This window comes from Eretmochelys imbricata, chromosome 1 (genome assembly GCF_965152235.1).
Source record: "Eretmochelys imbricata isolate rEreImb1 chromosome 1, rEreImb1.hap1, whole genome shotgun sequence".
Classification (NCBI taxonomy): Eukaryota; Metazoa; Chordata; order Testudines; family Cheloniidae; genus Eretmochelys; species Eretmochelys imbricata.
Window position 1 is genome coordinate 155,246,842 of NC_135572.1, and position 14,907 is coordinate 155,261,748.

Sequence of the window (14,907 nt, forward strand, 5' to 3'; positions counted from 1 at the left end):
AAGGTCCAAATACAACAGCCTGGTAAGCATCCAGCCAGGAAGAGGTTTATCAGGGTTGTGTGTGACAAGAGGCCTACATAGAAGAGGAAAGCCAATCCATATGCCCTAATACAGGCAAAAGGAATTACAAACAACGATTTTGTGGATAATAAAAGCAAAAATACAACCACACATTTCACATAAAAGTTAAGATGGTTATCTATTACTCTGAGAGCTAGCGTCTATATTTGAGGGATGCTACTTTCTTTGCATGCTTTACACGTTCTATCGATTAACTTTTGGGAAGTATGAAATGGTAGGGACCCTACCACTGAATACAACTTAAAATTTAGCATCCTATTTTTTAAAAAATATTACCGTAGATGAATAACGCTTCTCTCTTTGATCACATCCTCCTTTTATAAAACCTCATGCTAGAAGCACTCACCATGACCTACAACAGCATTTCAGGCCTCAAAGAGAGAGGCTTTTTGAAGACAAAGGAAAGATGATAGACTGATTATCAGATTTATTTTGGCATCAGAATTTTTTTTGGATAGAATCTGTTTATAAATATTTTGTTATGGTAGGATTTCTGGCCCAAACCCCAAACAAACACACTTCTACCCAGATTTTTGATTCAGTCAATGGCTTCTTCCTGTGTTCCCCCTCTAAAAATTACCTAACAGGCTAAACTTGTGTGTCAGATTTATATCACAAAATGGTGTCGTCATACTGACATCACAACACTACTACTACATCATAACAACCCAAACGAGAGGATATTTCACAAGCACCTACATTTTTAAAATGGTCACTGTATAGGACAGACATTAAAAATGAAGTTGGGGAATATACAAAAACTTGCTTCAAAGTAGATGAAGCGATGTAACCCTTTTTAAAAGCATAAATGCTCTTCTGTGACACCAGATGAGGTCAAGAGACTTGAGTCTTATTATTCTGGCTCTGATAGTGACTTGCTGTGTTGCTTTGGATGCATTACTTAACCTCTCTGAAACACAATTTGTTTTATAGATGGAGATCATTGTGAAATTCATTGATATCTACATATGAAGAGAGAGATACAAGTATTAACAACAAAAGCATTACTCTCCAGTTCAGCACTCAATTGCAACCTGTCTTCTCACTCAGCTCTTTTCCATAAGAGGTTCAAAAAATAAAACCAACCTACAACATTCAGCTGTCAAACTTCCTCCAAAAAAACAAGTCTTGTCTTCTGACTACTAAGTGATTTTTTAAAAAATTCCAGTAAAAACATCCACACTAGATTTTAAATAGACTAATTGTCAGTGAGCAGTAAAATATTTATAATCTATTCATTGTTGTCACATATTCATAAGCACAAATTCAGGCATCAGGAATCCAGATACATGTGTCCCACCTCTTACATAGTGCACTCAATGGATTAGGAGCGCTGATGCCAGCTTCCAATTGTTCCGGGGGGTGCTCAACCCCCGCTCAGTTGAGTGTATGTGCTGCAAATGGTGTGGCCCAATTATTAAATGTAAATATTTATAGCCTAATAGTTCTAAGTCTACAACAGTAAACTGCTTATTCAAATGAAAAGTTTTATTTGGGGATTAGACATGTATTGTTTTCTTAAACTCAAAGGTGGCATTGTGTTTTGAGTTCTGTTTTAGTTCTGCAGCAAACCACATTGAATTCCACTAATCAAAGATTCATCTACTGAATACTTTTCCCCGCCTTCCTGTCCACCAAAATAAACCCGATATTTACCCAGAAAAATTATTAATACTTTTTTCCACTGACTTTCACCTGTTTTCGTTGTTGTAGTAAACACTGATAAATTCCCGGGAAGAATTAAATAAAGTAAAAACTGAAAATGAAGGGCCATACATATGATGTTAAAATGGATTCTAAACTTTTTATATTCAACTGCACAGATCACTTAGCAGGCATTTTTCATAACCCATTCTTTCTTTCTACTGATACTGTATTTTAATTTTCAATGCTGTAATACATGCATTTGACTAGTGGAGACCAATCTGAAGAGTTAATATTTTGACAGGATGGTGTATTAGAACAGTGGTTTCAATATGTGCTCTGCAGCCCACTGGGGGTCCAAAGACTATGAAGAATTCCAAAGGGGTCTGCACCTCCATTCAAAATTTTTAGGGGCCTGCAAATGAAAAAAAGGTTGAAAACTCACTGCATTAGAAAGTTACTGCAAAAGAACAGTGAAGAATCTTAAAACAAAGTGACAGAGCCTAGGGCATACAGCTCATTAGGACCCACAGAACCTCAAAGCATATGTCTTAGATTTGTTTATTTAATGCCAAGCCTCTTCCCAGCATCAGGATAAAAATAAGGCCAACATTAATTTGCTCCTGGCATTAGTTTAGTCAAAACTATTTCTTAACCCATCTTGTAGGAATTCATTATATGTAAACAGTATCTCCTTGTGATAGTCTGTATCTCGGGGGAACACCCTACACCCCCATGTTCATTCTTATAATATGATGGCGTAGTATGCAATGCAAAGTTTGTCATGTTGGGTGTCTTCGGAAGGCTCATAATGCACTAAGCATTGTTGTTATAGTAGTGTTATAGTAATGTTACAGATTGTAATTTCATGTATCTAGTTATGAGGCTGAAAATGTGTCCTCATGGCTTAAAACAAGCCCAAACAAATACTCTCCAAGAGCAGAGGGGCAGTTCACACCTCATCAGGGCATGTATGGGACAAACCCATCCCAGCCTCACAGAAACAAAGGACACTAGCCTAGGCGGCAACAAAGGATCTGTTGGACTCTTAAATGAGTCACCCCCCTTCCTTTGGTCAGTTTGGGACTGCGATGAGGTAATGCTCACCTAAGTCTGAAGGGGGAGGGAGGACAAAGCCAAGCAGGAAGAAAGAAAATGATAAAAGGGAGAGACGTTTGCCATGCTCTTCCTCCGTCTTCCACCTCCATCTACAGGCATCACCAAGCGACTGAAGTGCTCATCGAAGAGAAGAGCCTGGCTGAAGGGCAACCAGCCAGCCTGTGGTGAGAAGCATCTAAGTTTGTAAGGGTACCGAAAGTGTTAAGATCAGCTTAGAATGTGTTTTGATTTTATTTGACCAAATCTTACTTGTTGTAGATTTTAAGTGATAAGTCAAAGCACCTTTGTAGTTAATAAATTTGTTTATTCTACCTGAAGCAGTGTGTTTGGTTTGAAGCATGTCAGACACTCCCCTTGGGATAACAAGCCTGGTACATATCAATTTCTTTGTTAAACTGACGAACTCATATAAGCTTGCAGTGGCCAGCGGGCATAACTGGACACTGCAAGACGGAGGTTCCTAGGGTTATGTCTGGGGACGGAGATATTGGCTAGTGTCATTCAGTTGCACAATCCAAGCAGTTTACATGCTAGATGCTGCGTGTGAACAGCCCAGGAGTGGGGGTTCTCACAGCAGAGCAGTGTAAGGCTGGTTCCCAGAGTCAAGGAGTGGAGTGACCTAGAAGATCACCAGTCCAGATAACACCGGGGAATGTCACACTCCCAAATATTATTTTTCCCCTTTGTACAAAGACTGTGCCTAGGTGCTCTTTCAGAAGAGTACACTAATTTGAAATTCATAAATAAAAGATTTCTTAAGTTCTTAGAAGGTGCAAGGAGGCTGAAGAAGGTTTAAGGAAGTAATCTTGCATGCCACAACATAAATTGTTAGCAGCCACTCCAAGGTTCAGATAAAAATAATGAGAACAGTATTTACAATATCAAATGAAAGGGATGAGAAGAACAGAATTGGAGTACAAAACAGTCATAAGATTATTATTTTTAAATAAACAAAGAAGCAATTGCTGTTTTATATGAATGTGTTAAAGCTGGAACAGAGTTATTCCATAGAGCAGTTAAATGAATACACAAAATCAAACAATTTCCCAGAGTCTGGATTAGTGGAACTTGACATGATGAGGTTGTGCCCGCACTCATTCTACTGTGTACCTGCAAAAGCATGACATACCACTCAAAGCAATACATATTTTTAAGCAGGTAAAATAGGACAAGTATACTGCCTTTTAAATATGAAATAAGTACTTCCCAACTATCCAGTTCTTTCAGTGGATTAAACACTTAGGAAGAAATACTAATGCAATTTTCCTGATATTTACCAACAGTTATAAAATTATTATACTATGTGATAAATAAAAACAGATACCTTTGCAAGCTTAACTATAAAATATTACCTGTCACAAAAAAAAATATTAGGGTTAACAAACTGAATAGTTATAAAATGTTATTTTTCTTAACATTTTTTATTGGTCAGGCTATGTGGAAAGACTTAAAATCCATCTAATACATTATATGAATGTAATTAAGAGTGTTTCCCAGGTCTGCAGTTAAACAGTTATTGGATTACTATATTTAATTAGATATCTTTACATTAGCTAAGTGTGAGAAGCCACCCGAAATATTCTTTACCAAATGTATCAGCTCTCCCTATATTCACTGATGGAAAGTGATGACAAATGAATCTTTGTTTGCGTATTATGCATTTTTAACTGATACTAGTGTAAATATAAAGCTTTAGATAAATGTTACAAAAAGGAATTTCATCCTAGATATTACAACCAATGAATTTGAAAGCTTATGCTCAATAAATTTGTTAGTCTCTAAGGTGCCACAAGTACTCCTTTTGTTTTTGTTCATTAACTGGAAGTCTTCCAGGTGTTTTGTCCTTGTGGGTGCTTCACTACCTGTTTTCCTTCCCCTCTACTTCTGAAACCTTGCTTTTGGCCAGATTTTGTTTTAAGAAGAAACTGGAACAGTGGTGAGTCTACCCTTCCCTATATGCCTTTGCATCAGAGCATGAGAATGTATAAGATGCAGGTGCAGACCACACAGACAGTGCTACTAAAAAAGTCTCCAAGCAAGAGCACAGGAGCATACGTACAACTAAAGTGAAGCACCCGTAAGGACAAAACATCTTGAACTCCAGTAACTATACCAGTAACCTCTCCTTTTGTTTTAATATTCTATACTATTGTTTTATACTGTTTTAAAAGATGTGCTCCACTTATGTGACTTCTGAGCACTGCCCAAACTATGAGAGGAGGTGTTGAGGAGACAGAACTAGTATTGACCGAAGAACAGCCACACCAAAAGCTACATCTGCCCTGGAAGCATAAACAACAGGATGGTGCTGGGGAAAAGTGTCACTTTACAAATGTCCCTAATGGATATGTTTTTAAGCAGGCAATAGAGTTGGATTGTGCCCTACTGGAATGGGCAGTTACCCTACCTGGAAGTTGGGGGGTGCATTCTAGAAGCTTTGTAATATGCAAAATGTACCAGGACAGACCCATTTCAGTAGTCTTTGGATAGACACAGGGGCTCCCTTCATCTTATCTACAAAAGAGACCAAAAAATCTAGGAGAAGTTGTGAAGGGCTGAGTGCTTTCAAGGTAGAATGCAAGAGCTTTTCTCACGTCCAGAGTGTGAGGACTAGTTTCTTCCCTTGAAGTGTGAGTTTGGGATAGAAAACGGACAACTCAATTTCTTGACTGATGAGCAAGTCCAATGAGACTTCGGGCAGGAAGCGAAGATTAGGATGTACAGTCACCTTGGTATTTTTTTGAAACATGTAGGGTGTATCTGCCACAAGGGTTTCCAAATCCCCTATAAACAAGGTTTTGAAGGATAAATGAAAACAAGAAAAACTTGCTATTGGCGAAGGGTGATTTCATCAACATACTAAGAACTAGATTAAGGGCTGAACACACAGGCTCTCTGACATGAGGCAAAAGTTTGGCCAGACTCTTAATAAACCCTGATGTTATAGGGAATGATTACTGAAACCCCTCAACAAAAAGCTGGAATAGCAACCATAGATTCATAGATATTTAGGTCAGAAGGGACCATTATGATCATCTAGTCTGACCTCTTGCACAATGCAGGCCATAGAATTTCACCCACCACTCCAAGAGAATCCTCCAGCAAGTGACCCGTGCCCCATGCTACAGAGGAAGGCGAAAAATCTCCAGGGCCTCTTCCAATCTGCCCTGGAGGAAAATTCCTTCCCGACCCCAAACATGGCGATCCGCTAAACCCTGAGCATATGGGCAAGATTCACCAGCCAGATACTACAGAAAATTCTTTCCTTGGTAACTCAGATCCTACCCCATCTAATATCTCATCACAGGCCATTGGGCCTATTTACCACGAATATTTAATTACCAAAACCATGTTATCCCATCATACCATCTCCTCCATAAACTTATTGAGTTTAATCTTAAAGCCAGATAGATCTTTTGCCCCTACTGCTTCCCTTGGAAGGCTATTCCAAAACTTCACTCCTCTGATGGTTAGAAACCTTTGTCTAATTTCAAGTCTATACTTCCTGGTGGCCAGTTTATATCCATTTGTTCAGGTGGACTTTGATAGAGCTCAGTGACAAACCCAGAGTTTTGAAAGTCGGCAGGTACTCTAGTAAAGGGGCTCTCAACAAATTTTTTGGTGGCCTCAGAGTACGGCCAACAACTCTTGCTGGTGGACACTGTCCATTTTTCCTAAAATAATTAATTAACTTTAGGAAAAACGAATAAATATGCATATATACATGCCCAAATCATTGTAATTTATTTATTTATGTAGGACTTTTTTTGCAGACTCAATAATAAAAATAATGTACAATTGTCTCTATTCTTTACTGGACCTAAACAGAATAGAGACACAAATAAGGTGCTTTGCACATTCTTGGTTTTTTGTTTTGTTTTTTTTTTTTAAAGAAGACTTGCTAGCTACTAAGTCTGCTGTAAAAAGTGATATTAACACACACATAAACATCACTTTTCACAGCAGCCTTACTCAGCCCTGGCAATCCCGGGGACGAATTGAGCCCTAGATGGGGAGGTGGGCACCGCAGCAGCGGGAGCCAGGTTCAATGGGGCACTAGGGAAGGGGTGGTGAGCTTGGGGAATGGAGCCCAAAGCCCCGTGGCTGGAGCCTACCACCTGCCACCCCAGGGCTGAAGCCCAATCCCATCGCCCTTGGGAAGGTGGGAAACTCATTGGCTGCTGGCTCCTCCAGCTTTTGTGTCTCCAGAGAGGGAGGGGGCACTTCTTTGTTCCCTCCCCACCAGTCAATAACTACCCAGAAGGCTGTGGTCATAAGAAAAGCCCCTGGTGGCCGCATACAGCCACAGTGGCCGCATTTGAGAAACACTGCTCTAATATGTGAGGGGGTGTGACTCAGAGGGAGATAATACCAACTGGGTGCACCCAGGAATAGAATTGCTTTTACAGGCAAGTCTTGCTCATGGAGGGTTTCTTACCCTTCAATAGCACATTCTGTACTGCGAAAGAACAATCCATTTATATGCTTGAGAACTATGGAGGAGCCAGGCCTGGAGCTGCAGCATGGAAAGTTTGGGGTCAGTTATTGTCCCCAATTTTTGGGTCGGTAGGTCTGCTGTCAGAGGCAGGTGAAGCGGTGGCCCCAGAAACAAGTGAATCAGTCCCGAGAGCCATGCCAAGCTAGTGTTGAGGATCATTATTGCTTTCTCTTGGTTTACTTTGTTCAGGAACTTGAGGTGCAACGGTGTTGGAGGACAGGCACATAAAAGAGTTTGAGACCAAAGGGTGAAGAAGGTGTCTTCTGAAGAGCTGCAGGCTGAATCCCTTCCTTCAAGCAGAACCACCAATATTTTGTGTTGGACGGTGTTGCAAAGAGGTCTTTTACCAGGAAGCCCACGGTGAGAAACATCTTTTGTAGGATAGGATGTTGTCTGCTCAGGTGTCCCGTAAATCTGGTAGACATCCTGGTGAGATGTAAATTTGGTGTATTATGCACCAGTTCCAAAGTTCTAATACCTCTGCACACAAGGATTGGGATATCACTCCTCCTTGATGGTTTATAGAATACCTCGTTGCAATGTTGTCTGTCATGACTATGACTGAGTGACCCTTGATCTTTGGTAGAAAGTTGTTGCATGTGTACCAAACTGCTCTGAGCTTGAGTAGATTGATGTGAAGAGCAGACTCCTGAGGAGTCCATCTGCTTTGTAAATGTGGTCCTGGGGATGAGCTCCCACCTTACTAGGGAGGAATCTGTGGTGATGGTCTTTGTGAAGGGTGGATGCAAGAATTGGACTTCCATGAAAACCTTGTCGGGACCCTTCCACCAACTGAGAGTGAAGAACTCTGAGGGATACACACCCACTTGGACAGCTTGTGGTTGTTGGGAGTGTAGACAATTCTGAGACAGATTTAGAGGAATCAGGTATGCAGTCTGGCATGAGATGTTATGAACATACAGGCTGCCAATGATCCAGAAACTGCAGGCAGGCCTCTGTTGTGGTTTGAGGGCCCAACTGGAGTGTGGAGATGAGACTGGACATAGCAACAAACTCATCCATGGGTAAGTAAGCCCTGGTGGCTGTGAAGTGCAAGGTGGCCCCTGTGAAGTTGACAGACAGGTGTCAAAGCAGATGTTTCTGCACTGAGTTGCAACACCAGAGAGTGGAAGAGACTTAGGGGCTTGCTGGTTGCTGACCGTATGTCAGGGAAGGAACAACACTTGAGAAGCCAGTCTTCCACAAAGAGGAAGAGGACTATTCCCATCTGCTGCAGATGGGCTATGACGACTGAGAGGACCTTTGTCAAGACTTTTGGGGGCAATCACAAGGCCAAAGGGAAGCACTTAAATACGGATATAAATCTTTGTCAAAGATGAACCACAGGAACTCTTTGAACTATGTGCTTTATTATATGAAAATATTCATCCCGAAGGCCTTAAACCAGTCCCCTGGATCTACTGATGGTATTATCCAGGACTAGCCTCCATCCTCCTTTCTTCTTGGGTATCAGGAAATACATGTAGTAGAATCCTTTCCCAATGAAGGGGGTGGGGGTAGAGAAGAGAGAACTAGTTGAATTGTCCCAATGAATAGGATGGATTGAACCTCGTGCTTTAGAAAACCTACATGAGAAGGGCTCCTGAAAAGGGAAGGAGAGGAGGGATAAAGGAAGTGAATGGCATAGCCTGATGTAATGACTTCTAGTATCCATCTGTCTGATGTGATGTGCACCCAAAAAACAAAAAAGCGGGGACTCCCAAAAGTACAGAGCATGTGCCAGAAATTAATAAAAACAACAAATTAAAACAAAAATGGTAAGAATAAAACAAGTTAGCTAGCTAAAACTTTGAAACTAATAGACACTGCAACACTCTGTCTCTAGCTGCAGGTGGTTGAGAAGAAACTGTAGTAGCGATAGGGCTGCCCTTTCCTATATGCCCTGAGATCGGAGCACAGGGTATGGAAACTGAACACTGCTATCAAAAATGTCCAATCTAAAGTGCACGTGGGGCATGCACGCCTAAAATGGAGCATCCATAGGGACAACTACTCAAAGAAGTTACACAGCTGCATTCCACAGTCTGTGTAAACATACTGAGAGGTAAACAAACATGAGTTTATGAACATCAGGATGCAATCCATAGCCAAATATCACAAATTACTGGATATTTATTATTACCAAATGATCCTCTTCGGTCTTCCTAATGGAAATAGTCGCACAAAAGGAAATGAAGAATTAACCTCTTTACTTCTAGTAGCTGCTCAGCTACTGATAGCCTCTCGCTGGAAAAAGAAAAATAGAGGAATGGTTCAAAAAGATAAGGGAGGTGGTTGTTATGGAAAAATTAAGACACTAAGTACCCAGCAATACAGACAGAGGACAAATAGATACTTGGCTTTTTCGCTACCTTTTATTCAATACTCCAAGTTCCTTCATCTGCAAAAACCAGAGCACACCTGTCCAATTTTTTTTAAATAGGCACACTGGATAGACTTGTCTGGTCTATTAAATGGGTAATTAGAGACTTCACTCAATAAAATCACTAGAAATGACGTGTTATAGGTGTTAGAATGATGCTCACTCTGTGATGTGGTAATATGATAACATCTTAAACAGAGATCTGATGACTGTATTCCTGTATAATGTCTGTTTAAACAAAAGCTCACTGTTGTAACTATTATTGTTTTGTTTCTGATATTTACATGGCAAGGATTTCTAAACCTGTTAATACTTCCTAAATAAACAAACAGTGAGGGGTAGGTGAGAAAGCTAAAAACAATCCCTTGTTTTATGACTAAGGAGATGTTATCTTCCTTGGCACCTGGTCTCTCTCCCTGTTTGACAAAGCAGAAATTTGCTAAGAATTTCCCTAACTGGAATATTTCATATAATTAAACAAGCCACTAAACATCAGCATGTAAGCTATCATCCTCCAAGCATGACCATGAAAATAATTTTAAGTATCTTGTATAATACAATAAAGATGCAGGCACATATTTAATACTTTAACATTATAAGAATAATTTTTATTAATAGCCAGTTTTGCATCAATATTGAGGTCTATCCCTTACATCTCTTTCTTTAGAAGAGGACTCTGCAGCTTCCTGAAATGAGGAGAGCTTCTTAAGAGTCTGCCTGCTAGAATCCTTTTCGTCATAGATGGGGCAATATGGTTTGGACAAGGTATCAAGTCCTGGAGCTAGAAGGGAAGTTCACAGAGGCTGACAAAGGATGAGGTTCCAGCTGAAGCTTCACATGTAAAAAATTCCTTTACTGGAAAGGACTTCAGTAACCTTCTCAGTCCCAAGGTGCCTCAGAGAGTAGGGTGGTGGATGCTAAGCAGGCTCTGGAAAAGAAACCTTTTAGGAACTTCAGGTAATGTACTCCAAGTACTGCCCAGTTACGTGCTTTTGCCCTGACTTTACCGGCAACAGCCAAATCAGTAACCAACACCACCAAAGATGACAAGAACATAACGGGCCTGAATCAAGCAGCCAAGGTAAGCAGCAAAAGTTATACAAAGCAGGACAGGGTACCACATTAACTCTCCTAAAGAAGAAACAGAGTAACAAATGCGCGCGCGCCCGGGGTGGGGGGGGGGAGAAAAGCCAGCAGCAGCAGCAGGATGAACAATCCAATTATTTTTAAAAAAAACAAAAAAAAACAAAAAAAACCCACACGCTTACCAGCAGCAGAAAAAAACTGGAACAGTTCCTGGCATGTTCCCTTACATGAAACATTTCATGTAAGGGGACATGCCCAAAGCCCAACAGACAGTACGTTTCCACATAGTTCTGAATGTATGTCAGGGCACCCCATATATGGGGGTCAGTGGAGGAAATTCTCAAAGGAGAACTATACTGAACTATAAACAAAATGTGAAAGCATATTTTTCTTACCCCCAATCACTCCAGAATTGTAAATGCTTGGGAATTGACTCTGCAGACAAACCCATGTTCTGATCTTCTGTAAACTCCCAGGTGAAGGGGGGAAACTAAAACTTTGATTCAAGCCGCAACCCTTAAATCTACTCACCAGATAAAAAGGAACACTTCACTTTCACATAAAGAAAAGCCTCCACCCAGACTGCAATAACTAAGGCCTTGTCTATACTGCCACTTACAGCACTGAAACTTTCTTCGCTCAGGGGTGTGAAAAAACACCACCCTAAGCGATGTAAGTTTCAGCGCTGTGAAGTGGCAGTGTAGACAATATGTGGCTCCCAGTGCTGGTAGCTATTCCCCTCGTGGAGGTGGTTTTATTACAGTGCCGGGAGAACTCTATACACAGCCACACTAAAGCACTGCCATGGCAGTGCTTTATCATTGGCTGTGCAGACATACCTAAATTCCTTATCCCTCAGAAACATACATCCAGTGAATTTCCTTACCAAAGGTACGCAGTCTACTCTGTATAACAGTCTATGGCATTTTTCCATTAATTCACAGGTTTAATGGTACAGGTATTCCAGTAAATTGTTTAGTCACCTTAGAGTTAAGCTGTAATCCAAACCTGCAAAGAATGATAAATTTTTATAGCAAGTCAAACAACGGTAGTGGACTTTATGATTCAATTTGTAAATTAACAAGTCATTTTTATTACACAAGCTTCTTTGCGTAGAACATACCTTCTTGATCTATGTATCATTATTGTGAACGAAGTAATGAATGAGAAGTTTATGACAATGTTCCTCAGTAATGCTATTTAGCATTTGTGAATTCACTAATGGCTATTTTATCAAGACCAATTGCACATTTAAACCTAAATTGTAACTGCGATTTTTTAAGATAGGAAAGTTCTCTGGAGTAGTAACTACATATATTTTATTATAATGTGTGGCTTAAGGGATACAACGTATTGAATAGTAATTTTCTACACAGTACTTTACCACATTACTTCCAGAATGCACAATATTCTGGCATTCACAATTACTAGTTAAAGAAGACTATCATATAATTACTTTATGAACTATAACTTGAGACAGCTGAAGTGTGCAATCTAAAGTTAAGAAATCTGCAAGAATGATTTGTTAATATCGCATAATGGAACTCCAGAGGCAGTTTCACCGATAGTTACACAGTTTCACTACATAACTAGTGTAATTAGGAATTTGGCTATGTGATTTTAGCCACTAAAACAGATACCCTTATCCCATTTCTGTGCCAATATAGAAACCGACAAGAGATATGTAAAGTCAATGGCAGCAATAATCTTCTCAAAACATCTGAGGTTCATTTGGACAGACAACTATTGGGATTCACAAAGCCTGGGTTAGGCACGTAGGCTCTCTATACAACGAATGGGGACTGATAGGTGCCATGGAATAGGATTCACAGGAGCCAGCATGGTAGGTGCCGCATACAGTAGGTGAGTTCTGATCACACTTTCTGGATTGGGCCCCACAGGCAAGTTAGGCAGAGGAACACCTATCTTCCCCTCGTTTGTCTGGGGACTTAGGCATCTGGACACCTAGAGTGAGGCAGCGGTGCACACGCTCAGAGGCAGAAACGTATATGCCTATGAGACTAACCAATTTATTTGAGCATAATGAAGTGAGCTGTAGCTCACGAAAGCTTATGCTCAAATAAATTGGTTAGTCTCTAAGGTGCCACAAGTACTCCTTTTCTTTTTGCGAATACAGACTAACATGGCTGTTACTCTGAAACCTATCATTAGGTTTAAAACGTTATCTAAAGTACTACAATACCTAAAGAAAACTATTGTTGGTGCTATTGCACACAAATGAGGTAAGACATTTCAGATAATGCTGCTGATCTATAGACAAAATCATTCCTGTGGTTTTTAAACAATTTACAATTTTTTATTTTAAAGGTGATGTGCACAGAGTTTTTATTATTATTATTACTACATGAGGAAAAAAGTTGTTCAGCTTTCAAAACCTGAAACACCTGATTTTTTTCAAGACCATCATCACTTCAAGTTAGTTGATGACGAGGGCCCTACCAAATTCATGGTCCATTTGGGTCAATTTCACAGTCATAGGATTCTAAACATCATACATTTCATGATTTCAGCTATTTAATCTGCTATTTCGTGGTGTCATAATCGCAAGGGTAACCAAAAAGGAGTTGGTGGAGGTAAGGTTATTGTGGGGGTGGGGGGCGTGTCACGGTATTGCCAGCCTTACTTCTGCACTACCTTCAGAGCTGGGCAGCTGGAGAGTGACGGCTGCTGGCCAGAAGCCCAGCTCTAAAGGCAGTGTCCTGCCAGCAACACAGAAGCAAGGATGGCATGGTATGGTATTGCCACCCTTACTTCTGTGCTGCTGCCTGCAGAGCTAGGCCATCAGTCAAGCAGCCGCCACTCTTCAGCCACCCAGCTCTGAAGGCAGCAGTGCAGAAGTAAGGGTGGCATGGAATGGTATTGCCAACCTTACTTCTGCACTCCTGCTGGTGGGGCACTGCCTTCAGAGCTGGATGTCTGGCCAACAGCCACCACTCTCTGGCCACCCAGCTCCAAAGGCAGTGCAGTAGTAAGGGTGGCAATACTGAGACCTCCCTAAAATAACCCTGTGATCTTCCTTCAACTCACTTTTCGGTCAGGATTAGGGCTGTCGATTAACGCAGCTAATTCATGCGATTAACTCAAAAAAATTAATCCCGATTAAATAATACTACTTAATACTATTTATTTTGTTTATCATTTTTACAGTGCAAATATTTGTAAAAAAATATACACTGATTTCAATTGCAACACGGAATACCGTGTGTGTGTGTGTGTGTATATATATATATATATATATAAAAAGTCTTAATTCAATTTGTGGCTGAACTCCTTGGGGGAGAATTGTATATCCCCTGCTCCGTTTTACCTGCATTCTGCCATGTATTTCACATTATAGCAGTCTTGGATGATGATCTAGCACATGTTGTTCATTTTACGAACACTTTCACTGCAGATTTGAGAAAATGCAAAGAAGGTATCAATGTAGGATTTCTAAAGATAGCTACAGCACTAGACCCAAGGTTTAAGAATCTGAAGTATCTTCCAAAATCTCAGAGGGATGAGGCATGGAGCATGCTTTCAGAAGTCTCAAAAGAGCAACACTCCGATGCGGAAACTACAGAACCTGAACCACCAAAAAAGAAAATCAATTTTCTGCTGATGGCATCTGACTCAGATAATGAAAATGAACATGCATCGGTCTGCACTGCTTTGGATTGTTATCGAGCAGAACCCGTCACTAGCATGGACACGTCCCCTAGAATGGTGGCTGAAGCATGAAGGGACATATGAATCTTCAGTGCATCTGGCACGTAAATATCTTGCGACGCTGGCTATGAGTGCCATGAGAATGCCTGTTCTCACTTTCAAGTGACATTGTAAAGAAGTGACATAATCTCCTGCAAACGTAACCAAACTTTGTCTGAGTGATTGGCTGAAGTAGGATTGAGTGGACTTACAGGCTCTAAAATTTTAGTGTTTTATTTTTGAATGCAGGTTTTTCTCTGTACATAAATTCAACATTTCAAAATGCCATCCTGGCCACTATGGATGTAGAAGCCCTCTACATCAACATTCCACACAAAGATGGACTACAAGCTATCAGAAACAGTATCCCCAATAATGTCTCGGCAAA

The 14,907-nt window shown here is 40.5% G+C and overlaps 1 protein-coding gene across 8 annotated transcripts in view; it reads right to left on the bottom strand.

The window, feature by feature from the left end:
- Positions 1-14,907, bottom strand: part of CASK (calcium/calmodulin dependent serine protein kinase) — a 425,447-nt gene that overhangs the window by 265,919 nt on the left and 144,621 nt on the right. Inside the window, exon 3 of one of the 8 annotated variants that reach the window (XM_077817575.1) lies at positions 11,698-11,819. The exons of the other annotated variants lie outside the window; for them this stretch is intronic. The gene's annotated coding sequence lies outside the window, so the exon portion shown is untranslated. The remainder of the gene's footprint in view (positions 1-11,697; positions 11,820-14,907) is intronic. 8 annotated transcript variants of the gene reach the window in all.